This window comes from Boleophthalmus pectinirostris, unplaced genomic scaffold, assembly GCF_026225935.1.
Source record: "Boleophthalmus pectinirostris isolate CB_2022bp ecotype Guang Dong unplaced genomic scaffold, ASM2622593v1 HiC_scaffold_20, whole genome shotgun sequence".
NCBI lineage: Eukaryota > Metazoa > Chordata > Actinopteri > Gobiiformes > Gobiidae > Boleophthalmus > Boleophthalmus pectinirostris.
The window spans coordinates 1,274,358-1,291,172 of record NW_026571153.1 but is presented as its reverse complement, the minus strand read 5'-3'; positions in this window follow the sequence as shown (position 1 = coordinate 1,291,172).

Below are 16,815 nucleotides of genomic sequence, written 5' to 3'. Positions count from 1 at the left end.
TTGTTTAGTTTGATTTTTGCTGAGATGAATTTTCTCTATAGAGAAATGTGCCAAAGTGATTTTGTGTTCATAAAAAGAACAAACAAGATTCATTTGGCTCATACTGGCCGAATGACCTGGTCCACGGTGTTTGTCTTCATGTGGACGTCCTGGTGCATCTGCAGTGAGTCTTTCATTTATTTGATTTATCTCACTGAGAAAATCTACAACAGCAACAACAACTGTGTCTGTACATGTGTCTAATGTCACTGTGTGTGTGTGTGTGTGTATATGTGTGTGTGTGTGTGTATGTGTGTGTGTGTGTGTATGTGTGTGTGTATATGTGTGTGTATGTGTGTGTGTGTGTGTGTGTGTATTTGTACATGTGTATAATCTCTGTGTGTTTGTGTAAAGGTTTGGTGGATTCTTGTGTCTTGGAGGAGCACGAGAACGACTCAGTGACTCTGCAGTTTAACTTCTCTCCTGAAATCGCCCTCAAACCTCTGGACATCATCTGTGAACAGAACATTCCACATCAACCCCCCAGGGAGTTCTTCCTCCAAACCGACGCTAAAGAAAACACACATTACCAGAACGAAGCACTTCAGAGGTCGAGTCCGAGCAGATGTAGACGACCTGAGAGACGGGCTGTTCCGGACTCACATCTCCCCCCTCCTCCTGGGAGACTCAGGCCTGTACTCCTGCATCTTCTACAGCAGCGAGGGTCGAAACACCAGCGTCTGTCGTCTGTCTGTGTCCGGTCAGAGCTCACACCACTCCACTGTTCTAACTGTAAAAACTTGAACACATTATTCCTCTGCAGTCAAACTGAAACTTCTCATCCTTCTCTCTGCAGCTGCTCCTGAATCCACACAGAAACCACCACAAGAACCACCAGAGAACAAACACAAGAACCACCACAAGAACCACCAAAGGAACAAACACAAGAACACAGAAGAACCACCACAAGAACCACCAGAGGAACCACCAGGGACCACTTTGACTGGAAGCAGCAGACAGAGGCCTGGACTGTGGGCTGTGCTGGGGCTCGTGGGGCTCATCATCGTTTTTTTATTGGTCTGGTTCAGGTCTCAGGTCCTGGTCTGGTTCAGGTCTCAGGTCCTGGTCTGGTTCAGGTCTCAGGTCCTGGACTGGTTCAAGTCTCAGGTCCTGGTCTGGTTCAGGTCAGATCCTAAAAACCCTCCACAGAACCAGAGTGAGGTGGTCTAACTGCTGCTCTGTTCTCGTTGTGTTGTGGAAAGGCTCCTGAGTCGTTATTTTCTGAATAAAATTAATAAAAATGTCACTTTCTCTATTTGAACTTATTCTCATGTTACACTTTATTATCAGACTTTTATTAATATTATTATAATTAGTATTAGAACATTAGTGTTGTTATCATCAAAATATGAACATATTATAGACCAAAGTAGATCACACACGTGTGTATATAAAGTATATATATGTATATATCATGTAGATGACACGTGTGTATATAAAGTATATATATGTATATATCATGTAGATGACACGTGTGTATATAAAGTATATATATGTATATATCATGTAGATGACACGTGTGTATATAAAGTATATATATGTATATATCATGTAGATGACACGTGTGTATATAAAGTATATATATGTATATATCATGTAGATGACACGTGTGTATATAAAGTATATATATGTATATATCATGTAGATGACACGTGTGTATATAAAGTATATATATGTATATATCATGTAGATGACACACGTGTGTATATAAAGTATATATATGTATATATCATGTAGATGACACACGTGTGTATATAAAGTATATATATGTATATATCATGTAGATGACACGTGTGTATATAAAGTATATATATGTATATATCATGTAGATGACACGTGTGTATTATGTATATCATGTAGTGACACGTGTATATAAAGTATATATGTATATATCATGTAGATGACACGTGTGTATATATATGTATATATATATGACATGTGTATATAAAGTATATATATGTATATATCATGTAGATGACACGTGTGTATATAAAGTATATATGAGTATAAGAGTGTTGTTTTGTTTTGTTCTTGTAAAGTCTGAGGGGTTAAAGTTCGTGGACTTTCTGCTTCAGACTAAAACACGACCAAATAACACAACTTTTCACTCACTCCAACATTTATGATCTAAACCGAGACACAAATCATGAGCCAAGAATCAAGTTAAACTTATTTATTTTACACGTGTAAAAGTTGTTTTTTCTCTAAGTGTGACACAAAAACAGATCATGTGACCTGAGGCTGTGCACGAGGACAAACACAAGTGACTCCAGGATTTACGAGGAAAAGAACAAGAGAATCAGAACATGTGCAGGACCAAGAAACATCTGAGTTTAACTTAAAGAAACCGTCCCAAACTCTTCTCCAGAGCCACGAAAAGCCCTTTAGCGTTTCGAGCCCTGACCCTGAGACCTCTGTGGTGTTCTGGCGCCACCCACAGGCCAACAACAAAAACAACACAACACACACTTTATTTGTCTGCGCTGGTTGGTGTCGAATTTTTATTAAATTTTTATCTTAATAAACTTGTTTCTTGTGTTTGTCACGTTTAAACCTCAGTGACTCTGCAGCTCCAGCGCAAACAGCTGCTACTTGATCATAAATACAACAGCGCCACCGTCTGTTGGAACGGGGCAAACACTGATCACATCTTACACACGAGCGTAGAAACAAACTAGTAACATTAGCGCCACCGAGTGGACAGAACTTTGGCTTTTGATGGTCTGTTCCACTTGTCACAAACAGCTGCTGAAGTCTGGATGGTTCTTGTCGCACTCGTATCGTCCCTGAAGCTGATTGTGGAACAGTCGCGTTTCATTCCGAGCAGGCGAGGTCTCGGTCTCGGTCTCGGTCTCGGTCTCGGTCTCGGTCTCAGTAGAAGGGCTGAAGTTCCGCTGAGGAGAAACCGAAGGGCTGCACAGAGGAACGAGTCTCGTCCAGGTTTATCTCCTCAAACGGACCGGAGAGCGACACTGCGACAGAAACACACCGACGTCACAACTCAGAGCAGCACACGACAAAAGTCACCTTGTCCAAACGCAAAGCTGCACAGAAACTACGTCAGTTATTTGTAGTGACGTCGAGATGAGGCTCCATGAAGCACTGAAGAGTTCCATCCGTTTGCTCATCAAGTGTCCAAAAAATGTATAACAGGCAGAGTGAAAATACACACACTGTGAATCTCAGACGTCATCACACAGTTCACACTGGGAAGGATTTTTTCCGAAAAAGTGAGCGTCAAACCTCCATGTTTGTCTTATGTTTGTGTATAAAACCATGCTCGGGCTCACACCTCCCTGTCTAAGTCAGCTGCTCGAACAAGAGTCTCCCTCCAGACACAACACTCATCAAACTCAAAGTTCCTAACTCCAGGTCGTCTCTTGGCCTCGTGTCATTTCGATGCGCCGCTGCTAATGATTGGAATTTGGCTCAAAGCTCAAAGCTTAAACTGGACTCCTTCATTTCTCTTTCTGCTTTTAAATGTAAACTGAAGGTCATTTTTAAAGACAAGTGTAAATGTTTTACTAATGAAACGAAAGGAGATTTTTAGAGACTGATGTAAATGGTTGTTTTATGTTTTAATGAATGATGTTGAGTGTCTAATTGTTTTAACTCCCCTTCCCTTGGCTGCTTTGGCATGTCCAGGCCGACATTGTAAATAAGAATTTGTTCTTAGTTTTGCCTGGTAAAATAAAGGTTAAATAAAAAAAATAAATAATAAATGTTTGTTTTCCCAGTGGGATGTGTCTATTGTCAAAGTCGATCTTTTCAAGTCTTTTGAACCATTTCACTTTTGTTTCTGGTTCTGATATTGTCATATTTTAGTTTTGGGATTCGGACGTCGTTAATTGTTGTGGTTGTTGGATCCAAACAGCGGAAAACGACTCCGAGAAATGTGTTTGTGAACTTCATAAATGCAAAAGTGAATCAGATGTGTGTGACTCAAACCTCCGTTCAAACTGTTTCTCTTCCCAACGGAATTGAAAAATAGTGAAAGGTGAAGGTGATGGGCAGGATTGATCCACAGGAAGAACCAAAAAGGAAACATTTGTCTGACTATAGGTTCGTTCACCCCAAGGCGTCAAAGTGTCCAGTTTCTACGTAAAGTCGATGTGGACGCGCGACTAGAGCGTCCTGCGTTTTTGCGGCGCGTCTTGAGCGTTTTGGCGTCGACGTTCTAGACGCGCGTCCGAGGCGTCAGCGTCAAGAAGTTGAAAATGCTGAACTTTTCACGTCAGACGAGCCGCGTCGACCAATCAGGGACGAGTATCCAGAGACGCAGCGACGTTATTATCAGGAAGAAAAACCCCAGAACCAGAACCACAAACATGAACGGAACATAAATATATACACCACAAACACCGAGACGATCACCAGGACTAAACCAGGACTAAACAAGGACTAGACCCTGAATAGACCGAGACTAAACAAGGACTAGACCGAGACTAGACTGTGATTAGACCAGGACTAGACCAGGACTGATCCAGTGTCATTAGTGGAGTATAAATATAAACTCGCTCCAGTCGTCGAGTCGATTTCCTCCGCTGATGTTTTATGTGATAAAAACTCTAAAGTCTCTCAGTCTGGTCTGACATTGTTTCGGGAAAAGTCCAGGACTGGGCTCTTGTTTCCAGGGCAACGACGACGCGTCAAGTATTTTTGTCCTGTTCGTCCACAGAGTCAAAGACACGAGCGTCAGGGGCGTCTGAACTCAAATGAAAAGGCTCCAAATAAAGACGTCAAGGTGTTTTTTGACGCTTTGGTGTGAACGAACCTTAAGAAATCATCCTGAGTTTACAGAGAACATTTTGTATGTGGAGCGACGACAAAACCAAATCCCGTTTGTTAATGTAGAGGAGCAGAAGACAAACAGACTGAGCTGCACTTTCTTGTTCTTGTGGTTTTACACAAACATCACGTCTTGGTCTTTGCAGTGGAAGGTGTTTCTTGGTGAACAGTTGGAGACTTTCACTTTGGTGTCGACTTTTTAAATTCGTAACCGAGGTTGAACGACGGATCAGGATTTTGTTTTGTCGTCGCTCCACATACAAAATGTTCTCTGTAAACTCGGGATGATTTCTTAGTCAGACAAATGTTTCCTTTTTGGTTCTTCCTGTGGATCAATCCTGCCCATCACCTTCACCTTTCACTATTTTTCAATTCCGTTGGGAAGAGAAACAGTTTGAACGGAGGTTTGAGTCACACACATCTGATTCACTTTTGCATTTATGAAGTTCACAAACACATTTCTCGAGTCGTTTTCCGCTCACACAATTACGACGTCCGAATCCCAAAACTAAAATATGACAATATCAGAAGCAGAAACAAAAGTGAAATGGTTCAAAAGACTTGAAAAGATCGACTTTGACAATAGACACGTCCCACTGGGAAAACAAACATGGAGGTTTGACGATCACTTTTTTGAAAAATCCTTCCCAGTGTGAAGTCTGAGATTCTTGATGCGTGTGTTGGAGATCGGGATGTAACGTGACTGTGCTCGTGTTACGACTTCAGGTCTGTGCTTATGCCACAATAAGGACGGCAAAATAGAGTCATTTTATTCATTTTTATTTAAAAATAGCAATTTCTCCACAGTATTTGGACTCAGACGGTTTCTTTTGTGCAGAGAATTTCCCCTGAGTTTGAAAAAAAAAAAACTTTCACAGGGCACAGATGAAGCAGGTGTGTAGGGAAAAATCATCACAAAAAAAAAATAAAAAAAATATATATATATATATATATATATATATATATATATATATATATTTACATCACCGATACAAACCTCGATACGCTTCACCAAAGACTTTCTGGACTCTGCACACGCTTCCAAACCTCGACACGGACGACACAACACTAGTTATTTGTGCTGCTTTAGTTTTGGAGATATTAACGGTTCTTTTATGAGTCAAATTAGGGTCAGCAGCCTCCGGGAAGCTTCAAAATGCTCTAAAGTCATTCGTTCGTGCTTCGTTCGTGTTGCAAAAAGTTTGATTTGTGTGATTCTGGTTCTTAAGACATGAACAGTTTTATTTTCGATGACGTCAAAACGTGAAACAGCCTCAAAACAGCAGGAAATTTTACCAGACATCTGTATTTGGTTCGTGCCGTTTTGTGCTGTGACTGTTTTCATTTCTGCGAGTTTATTTATCAAATCATTCATTATTATTTTTGCGGAAATATGACGGAATTTCTTCTCATCTGACAACAGCGGCTTTAACAAAACTCCACAAAACCAGTGAGGAGAAACCTGAGTCTGAGGAAAAGTCTGCGTTCTTAGATAAAATATGAATCCAAAGTTGAGTTCCTAAAGACTGACAGACTTTTCCACAGCCTCAGCTCGTTTCTGTTTCTTAATTTTGTGGAGTTTTGTTAAAGTTTGTTAAAGAAAAATATGAGTCTAAGCCGGGAGTGGAGCGCTTCAAAACACAACTGTGGGCAGGTTTTCGATGAGGAAATAACTTCAGAACAGCTAGAAAATTCTGTAATATGACGCGTACTGAAGTTATTTTAGTTTTATTTAATGTTTTAAAACTTTACACTGATTATTGTTGTTAGAATTCATCTCCTCTTCTGACTCTTCAATGAACAGGACCGGACTGGAGCTCAGGTCCTCCAGGTCTGGTTGGTCTTGGTCCGGTCGGTCCTGGTCCGGCTGGTCCTGGTCCGGTTGGTCCTGGGTCGGTTCCGTCTCTGCGGTGGGGCCGGACTCGGGGGCCGGCGGAGTCTGAAGTCCGTTGGATTGAGAAGCTTCAACTGAGAAAACAAAGATCCAAAAGTTTTAAACGATGTTCTAATGTTCCTCAAAAACAGAGCTGTTTTTTTTTTTTTTTTATTTATTTATTTATTTATTTATTTTTGCTTTATATATTTTTCTATGTTTTTTTTTTTTTAGCTTTATTTTTTTATTTATTTATTTTTTTAAATAAATAAATAAATAGATGGGGAAAAAAAAAAAAAAAAAACAGAGCTGGAGTTGTGTTCACATTTATTCACATTTATCTACATCTCCAAACCTCCAAATTCTCTGTTCCACCTTGTGATGTCATCAAGTGGTAGTTTTCTTTCTTTTTTTTAATTTAATTTACTGACATTTTCAGTTTAGAACAAATATTGTACAAAAATAAAAAAAATAACTGACAAGGACGAGCTCATTGTTGGTGCCAAATAATCCTTAAATGACCCTGTCAGCATCACATACAATAAAAGAAACTAATATAAATCAATACATTTAAATTTAAATTCTACATGACTTGCATAACAAAATATCATAACAAAATAAAAATATAAATAAAGTAGTAAAATAATAATATTAAAATCCAGATCGTTCCGTCTCTGGAGCCGTTTTCAGTCAGATTAGTGTGAACGAACGAGGGATGGGCTTGATTAGTCGATTAATCGATAATTGATCACTAACAATTTCATCGATTAAGTTCATTTTAATGGACAAACTGAATGTATGTGTGTGTGTCGTGACCAAACAGGTGTGTACATGTGTCTCTGCATCAGAAGGAGCGAGACACAAACAGTGGGTCAGTCTGTAACGAACCGAAGCACAAATGTGGATTTAACCAGGATTTGTAGAAGAAATTCCACACTTTCCGTTGCGTTGGGACAAGTGTGAGTCCATGTGCACAGTGGATAAAGCAGCACATATGTTTCTGTGTCCAGTGGGAAAAAGTTTTTCCAGGTGAGAGTCGCTCAATGTGGATGACGAGGCCCCGCCCCCCTCCCCCCGTACGCTGTCCTGGTTTTGACAAACACAAATCTGGTCACACTGACCTGTATTCACCTGAGTCATGTCTTTTAATCCAACACAAGTTGAACCACATCAGCGACACAAGAGCTGGAGTTTTATCTTCACTTAGTTTATGTAAATTAGTGATGTGGTTTTAAGTTTTGTTTCTGTGAGATTTGAACAAAACTGAATTAAACACATTATAATGTCAAACAGCTGATGTGGATCTAGAGTCGTTATGTTTATATGTCGTAAAGTTGAATTTATTGATGCAGATTAGTGCAGATAGTAATAATAATGATGATCATTTTAATATAAAAACGTTCATGATTAATCGATAATCGATCGTTAATTCTCCCGACGATCGATTAAGAGAATGTTATCGAATGCCCGTCACTAGAACGAACACTGTACCCACAACAACACCACTCACATACACACTAGTGTGAACGGGGCCTCTGTGTGTTGTGTCGCCGTGGTCACCGCTGAACATTCCGCCGTAGACATACATGCAGAAGTGTTTGTGTGTTGTTTCTGCGGCGCTCTCGTACCTTCTCCGTTGGGCTCCTTGTCTTCAGGCGACGAAACTGATCCGTTTGCTTCGACTGACACTGAAAATCCGGTGGTGTGACCCTGATAATCTGGAAACACACGAATTAAAGATCGGTTGTTAATCCTTTTTAATCTTTGGCGGGAGAAAATTCAGTTTGTCGACTGGACAAAAGTTAGTTTGGTTGAAGACGTTTTTGCAGCTCATCCAAGCTGCTTCTTCAAAAAAACGTCTTCAAACAAACTCACTTTTGTCCAGTCGACAAACTGAATTTTCTCCTCTTCGTGGATTCTACCTGGACGACTGAGGAATTCTTCACATCTTTTTAATCTTTTTAACATGTTCTAGCGCTGTTCTCTCTTCAAAAACCTGTCTGAGGAGGGTTTGAGTCATCTAGAGATCTCTCCCGGGCCTTAGTCAAACCCTCCTAACGTCTTATTCTCTGCGTTTTTCTCACCGAGGTCGTCCAGATGCACCGGCTCGAAGGACCCGATGGGCTCGACGGAGCGACTGGGGCCCGGAAGCTGCAGGTCAAACGCGTAAGTCTACAAAAACACAAGAGACAGAGGTTATTTTTACACCAGATGCCCTCCCTGACCCAACACCAAAACATTACACTGGGATTCAGCGATTGATCCACAACGGAAAGTATTTGGACACAAGAGCTCACACATCACGATATAATATAAGAACAAAGAGTAAAAATATAAATGGTGATAATAAAATCGAGCAAAAATAGCAAGAGACAGGAGTCAATAACACATAAAATAAAATAAAATAAATAAATAAAATAAAATAAGAAGCACATCATTTGGGCTCTAAGTTGTTTTTTGTTTTTTTTTTTTTTCCAAAAAATAAAAATATTCACAGCAAAGCCAAAGTGTTCACATTTACTCTCATTTTTAACACATTAACACCTCACTTGACGCGTATTATAAACTTATTTAATGCTTCATGTTGTTATTTACGGAAGCCCTGAGCGGCAAGCGAATAAAACAAAAAACAAATAAATAAATAAATAAAGAGGCACATCATTTGGGCTCTAAGTTTTTTTTTTTTTGTTGTTTTTTCTAAAAATAAAAATATTCTGTTAAAAAAAACTGTCCTTTCTTTTTTTTTTTTTTTGCAGCAACGGCTTTTTTTTTTTTTTTTTTTTACTGGTTTGCTGCCGTTGAACTTTGGCATTTGACGAAATATACTGGAAAAAACACGTCTATGGTGAAGAAAAAAATAAATAAAAATTTTAGCTATTGCTGCAAAGAATAAAAAAGACAAGAAAAAAAATCATTACAAAAAAACAAAAACAAAAAAAAAACTACTTTGAAAATAGAGCCCAAATGATGTGCTGTTTTTTTTTTTTTTTTTCCTTGCCGCTCAGGGCTTCCGTAGTTATTTGAAAAGTCCAACACCGATGTCCCTGTCACTTTCTGTTCTTACAAAATAAACCGCACACTTTAAAACTGTTTTATTTTGACGAAGGTGTTAAAAATAGACATTGATCACACTTTTAAAGTTTGTGGTTTTAAAGGACGGGAAAGAAAAAATGAATTGTTGAGCGAAGGAAAGTTCTGTGTTTAAAAAGAGAAATGAATGTTTGAGTCTCAAATACAACCAGTGTTGTGGAGTAACAGATTACATGTACCAGAGTAATCAGAGTACAAATGATGAGTAACTGTATTCAGTTACAGTTACTGTTTCAGTGAGTGGTAATTGGATTACAGTTACTTTGTTGAATATAAATGGATTAAACAGAGGGATTTAACTGTTTTCACATTTTGGGCTAAATCCCTTTTTTTTTTCTTTTTAAACCTTTCTAAACCAGGTTTTTTTTTTAAACCAGTCTAAACCATTAAACCACTAAACCATCTAAACCAGGTCTAAAACCAGGTCTAAACCAGTCTAAACCAGGTCTAAACCAGGTCTAAACCAAAACCAGGTCTAAACCAGGTCTAAAACCAAAACCAGGTCTAAACCCTAAAACCAGGTCTAAACCAGGTCTAAACCAGGTCTAAAACCAGGTCTAAACCAGGTCTAAAACCAGGTCTAAAACCAGGTAAACCAAAACCAGGTCTAAACCAGGTCTAAACCAGGTAAACCAGGTCTAAACCAGGTCTAAACCAGGTCTAAACCAGGTCTAAAACCAGGTCTAAACCAGGTCTAAACCAGGTCTAAACCAGGTCTAAAACCAGGAGGTCTAAAACCAGGTCTAAAACCAGGTCTAAAACCAGGTCTAAACCAGGTCTAAACCAGGTCTAAACCAGGTTTAAACCAGGACTAAATCCTGCTGTGTGGACGTGTTTCTTCTTTTTCTATCAATAATATTTTTAATTTGGTTCAGTAAAATCTGGACTTTTTATTTTCTTTTATCAGACAAAACTTCTTATGTGAAGATTTCCTCGTCTTTGTTTCTCTACAGCAAATCAAGTAATCCAAAGTAATCAGATTACATTACTCACCTAAAGTAATTTAATGGATTCTGTTACAAACTACATTTTGGTGAATGTAATCTGTAATCTGTAGGGGATTACATTTTAAAAGTAAACTTCCCAACACTGAATACAACAATATATTACAAAAACTCTACAAACTGAAGTAATCTACACTTAAAATAACTGGGTCGTCTTCATTTTTGTACATTTGAATTTTAATAACTTGTTTATTTTGTGTTTTACGGTTTTAATTGAAAAGAAAAACTGTATATAAAGTGTAAATAAAAAGAGTTGTGTCCTCACCCGACTCACTCTCCTCATGTGCACGAGAATGACGCAAAGAGCCAGAACCAGGACCAGGATCAGAACCAGGATCACGAAACCTGCACCAGAGCACGACGCGATTTCATCAAACTCACTAAACGCACTTTTTCTGCCCAAGAAACGTCACAGAATTTCCAAACGTTTTGTGAATTCTTGTTGAAATAACCTCAGATTTTGACAGAATGTTTAGAAACAGATGAAGATTTTCTATGTAATGTTTTATTTTTGTCGTGTTTTCAGGTTGAGTCGTTGGATCTGCTGCTCAAACTCACCCAAGACTGAAGCTTCAACATTTGGAAAAACTTCAACAACTGGAAAAACAAATTTGGACTTGGGACCAAAAATGTAAAGAGGCAAGATCTGGTGACACCAAACGTCACTCGAGGAATCTGGGTTTGCAGACTTGTTCTTCTTACAAACTCCTGCAGTTTCACGAGAGGTTTTCATGATTTTGCTCGACCTTTTCTTCTGATGTTGATGTTGGTCCAGATTCTTCCTCTTCACATTTTTGGTACCGAATCCAAATTTGTTTTTCCAGTTGGTGAAGTTTTTCCAAATTTTCAAATGTTGAAGGGAATAGACCTGGTTTAGTCCTGGTTTAGTCCTGGTTTAGTCCTGGTTTAGACCTGGTTTAGACCTGGTTTAGTCCTGGTTTAGTCCTGGTTTAGTCCTGGTTTAGTCCTGGTTTAGTGGTTTAGTTTCCTGGTTTAGGTTTAGTCCTGGTTTAGTGGTTTAGTCCTGGTTTAGTCCTGGTTTAGTGGTTTAGTCCTGGTTTAGTCCTGGTTTAGAGTCCTGGTTTAGTTTACCTGGTTTAGTCCTGGTTTAGTTTACCTGGTTTAGTCCTGGTTTTAGTCCTGGTTTAGACCTGGTTTAGTCCTGGTTTAGTCCTTGGTTTACCTGGTTAGTTGGTTTAGTCCTGGTTTAGTCCTGGTTTAGACCTGGTTTAGTCCTGGTTTAGTCCTGGTTTAGACCTGTTTAGTTTTAGTCCTGGTTTAGTCCTGGTTTAGTCCTGGTTTAGTTTAGTCCTGGTTTAGTCCCTGGTTTTAGTCCTGGTTTAGTTTAGTCCTGGTTTAGTCCTGGTTTAGTTTAGTCCTGGTTTAGTCCTGGTTTAGTCCTGGTTTAGTCCTGGTTTAGTCCTGGTTTAGTCCTGGTTTAGTCCTGGTTTAGACCTGGTTTAGTCCTGGTTTAGTTTCCTGTTTAGCTGGTTTAGTCCTGGTTTAGTCCTGGTTTAGTCCTGGTTTAGACCTGGTTTAGTCCTGGTTTAGTTTAGTCCTGGTTTAGTCCTGGTTTAGTCCTGGTTTAGTCCTGGTTTAGACCTGGTTTAGTTTAGTCCTGGTTTTAGTCCTGGTTTAGTCCTGGTGGTTTAGACCTGGTTTAGACCTGGTTTTAGTCCTGGTTTAGACCTGGTTTAGTTTTCCTGGTTTAGTCCTGGTTTAGTCCTGGTTTAGTCCTGGTGGTTTAGTTTAGTCCTTTAGGTTTAGACCTGGTTTAGTCCTGGTTTAGTCCTGGTTTAGTCCTGGTTTAGTTTACCTGGTTTAGTCCTGGTTTTAGTCCTCCTTTTAGTCCTGGTTTAGTCCTGGTTTAGGTTTAGTCCTGGTTTAGTCCTGGTTTAGACCTGGTTTAGACCTGGTTTAGTCCTGGTGTTTTAGTCCTGGTTTAGACCTGTTTTAGTCCTGGTTTCCTGGTTTAGTCCTGTTTAGACCTGGTTTAGTCCTGGTTTAGACCTGGTTTAGTTTCCTGGTTTAGTCCTGGTTTAGTCCTGTTTAGTTTTAGTCCTGGTTTAGACCTGGTTTTAGTCCTGGTTTAGACCTAGGTTTAGTCCTGGTTTAGTCCTGGTTTAGTCCTGGTTTAGTCCTGGTTTAGTCCTGGTTTAGTCCCAGTTTAGGTTTAGTCCTGGTTTAGTCCTAGGTTTAGTCCTGGTTTAGTCCTGGTTTAGTCCTGGTTTAGTCCTGGTTTAGTCCTGGTTTAGTCCTGGTTTAGTCCTGGTTTAGACCTGGTTTAGTCCTGGTTTAGACCTGGTTTAGTCCTGGTTTACCCTTGGTTTAGTCCTGGTTTAGACCTGGTTTAGTCCTGGTTTAGTCCTAGTTTAGTCCTGGTTTAGACCTGGTTTAGTCCTGGTCCTGTGTGTCCTGACACAACACACACGTGAACAAACACACACAGAAACGTTTTAAAACGATCCCAAAATTCAAGAAAAAAAAACACGAAACTTGGAGTTCAGATAAATCAGGTTTTTGTGGTCAGACTGTGTTCAAATAAAACTCAGATTAAAGTGAGTCGAGCCACAGACTTTCAGACAGAGCAGTGCATTCAGTTAGCGTCAGGACAGTTTCAGACAGTTTCAGACAGAGTTTCAGACAGAGTTTCAGACAGAAGACAGAGTTTCAGGCAGTTCAGTTTCAGTTTCACAGAGTTTCAGACAGACAGTTAGCGACAGAGTTTTCAGACAGAGTTTCAGACAGAGTTTCAGACAGAGTTTCAGACAGAGCAGTGCGTTCAGTTAGCGTCACAGAGGTTCAGACAGAGTTTTGGACAGAGTTTCAGACAGAGTTTCAGACAGAGCAGTGCGTTCAGTTAGCGTCACAGAGTTTCAGACAGAGTTTCAGACAGAGCAGTGCGTTCAGTTAGCGTCACAGAGTTTCAGACAGAGCAGTGCGTTCAGTTAGCGTCACAGAGTTTCAGACAGAGTTTCAGACAGAGTTTCAGACAGAGCAGTGCGTTCAGTTAGCGTCACAGAGTTTCAGACAGAGCAGTGCGTTCAGTTAGCGTCACAGAGTTTCAGACAGAGTTTCAGACAGAGTTTCAGACAGAGGTTCAGACAGAGTTTCAGACAGAGTTTCAGACAGAGTTTCAGACAGAGCAGTGCGTTCAGTTAGCGTCACAGAGTTTCAGACAGAGTTTCAGACAGAGTTTCAGACAGAGTTTCAGACAGTGCGTTCAGTTAGCGTCACAGAGTTTCAGACAGAGTTTCAGACAGACAGTGCGTTCAGTTGCGACAGAGTTTCAGACAGAGTTTCAGACAGAGTTTTCAGACAGAGCAGTGCGTCAGTTAGCGTCACAGAGTTTCAGACAGAGTTTCAGACAGAGCAGTCAGCAGTTTCAGTTTAGCGTCACAGAGTTTTCAGACAGAGCAGTGCGTTCAGTTAGCGTCACAGAGTTTCAGACAGAGTTTCAGACAGAGTTTCAGACAGAGTTTCAGCAGAGCAGTGCGTTTCAGTTAGCAGAGTTCAGAGTTTCAGAGTTTCAGACAGAGTTTCAGACAGAGCAGTGCGGTCAGTTAGCGTCACAGAGTTTCAGACAGAGTTTCAGACAGAGCAGTGCGTTCAGTTAGTGTCACAGAGTTTCAGACAGAGTTTCAGACAGAGCAGTGCGTTCAGTTAGCGTCACAGAGTTTCAGACAGAGTTTCAGACAGAGCAGTGCGTTCAGTTAGCGTCACAGAGTTTCAGACAGAGTTTCAGACAGAGTTTCAGACAGAGTTTCAGACAGAGCAGTGCGTTCAGTTAGCGTCACAGAGTTTCAGACAGAGTTTCAGACAGAGTTTCAGACAGAGCAGTTTGCCAGTTTCACAGTTTCAGACAGAGTTTCAGACAGGAGCAGTTTCAGGTGTTCAGACAGAGTTTCAGACAGAGTTTTACAGAGTTTCAGACAGAGCAGTGCGTTCAGTTAGCGTCACAGAGTTTCAGACAGAGTTTCAGACAGAGTTTCAGATTTCAGGACAGAGCAAGTTAGTTAGCGTCACAGAGTTTCAGACAGAGTTTTCAGACAGAGCAGTGCAGTTTCAGTTTAGCGACAGAGTTTCAGACAGAGTTTCAACAGAGTTTCAGACAGAGGTTGCGTTCAGTCACAGAGTTTCAGACAGAGTTTCAGACAGAGTTTCAGACAGAGTTTCACAGAGTTTCAGACAGAGCAGTGCGTAGCGTCACAGAGTTTCACAGAGTTTTCAGACAGAGTTTCAGACAGAGTTTTCAGCAGAGCAGTGCGTTCAGTTTCACAGAGTTTCAGCGTCACAGAGTTTCAGACAGAGTTTCAGACAGAGTTTCAGACAGAGCAGTGCGTTCAGTTAGCGTCACAGAGTTTCAGACAGAGTTTCAGACAGAGTTTCAGACAGAGCAGTGCCTCGGGTTAGAACGACACGACTTGTTTCGAGAACCAGAGTTTGTGGAGTTTTACCTGGAGCAGGAGTTAGGTTCACGACGGGTTCAGAGCTGCTGGTTTGTCCATCTGAGACCGAAAGAAACACGAGGACAACTGCAAAAACAAAGTCCTGGTTTAGTCCTGGTTTAGTCCTGGTTTAGTTCTGGTTTAGTCCTGGTTTAGTCCTGGTTTAGTCCTGGTTTAGTCCTGGTTTAGTCCTGGTTTACCTGGTTTAGTCCTGGTTTAGTCCTCCTGGTTTAGTCCTGGTTTAGTCCTGGTTTAGTCCTGGTTTAGTTCTGGTTTAGTTCTGGTTTAGTCCTGGTTTAGTCCTGGTTTAGTTTAGTCCTGGTTTAGTTCTGGTTTAGTTCTGTTTAGTTGGTTTAGTTCCTGGTTTAGTCCTGGTTTAGTCCTGGTTTAGTCCTGGTTTAGTTCTGGTTTTAGCTCGTGTAGAAAAGTACAAAAGTTCAGTCATGCAACAGGAAACGTTGAACAAAAAGTTCCCACAGACACAAACTCTTCACACCTCCCTTTTATTTTTACACAGTTCTCTTTTTCTTTTCTCTTCAATTTATTCTCTTTTATTTAAAAAATCACAAATAAATTCTACTTTAAGTTAAATTCATAAATTTTTTTTTATAAATTAATTTCTTACCATAACTTTTAAAAAACTGCTTAAATAAAGTTAAATTTTCTCACATTATTTCTTACTTAAGTCAGAATTCAGACACAAATTCGAGCACTTAAAGCTGCATTGCGTAAATTTAAACCTTTCTGTCGCCACGGAGACCGAACCGGGGCCACGTTCCGGGTCAGATCTGCGGAGAGGCGACGCCGCTCACCTTCAGAACGCCTGATTTCTCACGGTATTTTCGAGTTTTAAAACCAAATGTAATCGAATAAACTAAAGTAAAGCAGAGTTGTTAGGCAGAGCGGTGACGTATCCATGGAAACAAGACCCCGAAAAGTTACGCAATGCAGCTTTAAAATAAAAAAAAAAAAAAAAACGTTAAAAAAAATTTAACAATAATAATGTTTTTTTGCGAGGCGAGCGTGATTTGGTTTAGTCCTGGTTTAGTTCCTGGTTTAGACTTGGTTTAGTCCTTGTTTTAGTCTTGGTTTAGTCCTGGTTTAGTCCTGGTTTAGACTTGTTTTAGTCTTGGTTTAGTCTTAGTTTAGTCCAGTTTTAGTCCTGGTTTAGTCCTGTTTTGGTCCTTCTTTAGTCCTGGTTTAGACTTGTTTTAGACCTGGTTTAGTCCTGGTTTAGTTCTGGTTTAGTCCCTGGTTAGTCTTAGTTTAGTCCTGGTTTAGTCCTGTTTTGGTCCTTCTTTAGTCCTGGTTTAGACCTGGTTTAGACCTGGTTTAGACCTGGTTTAGACCTGGTTTAGTCCTACGCAATGCAGCTTTAAAATAAAAAAAAAAACGTTAAAAAAAATTAAACAATAATAATGTTTTTTTGCGTGTGACTTTTGACTCACCGCAAACGCAGGTCGTCTTCATGCTGCCGTTTCCCGTCAAATGTTTAAAATGTTCCGTCTTATTTTAGTTTTGTTTTGTTCTTTTTGTAAATCCACATGAGACTGGTGCTTCTGTAAACTCTGGC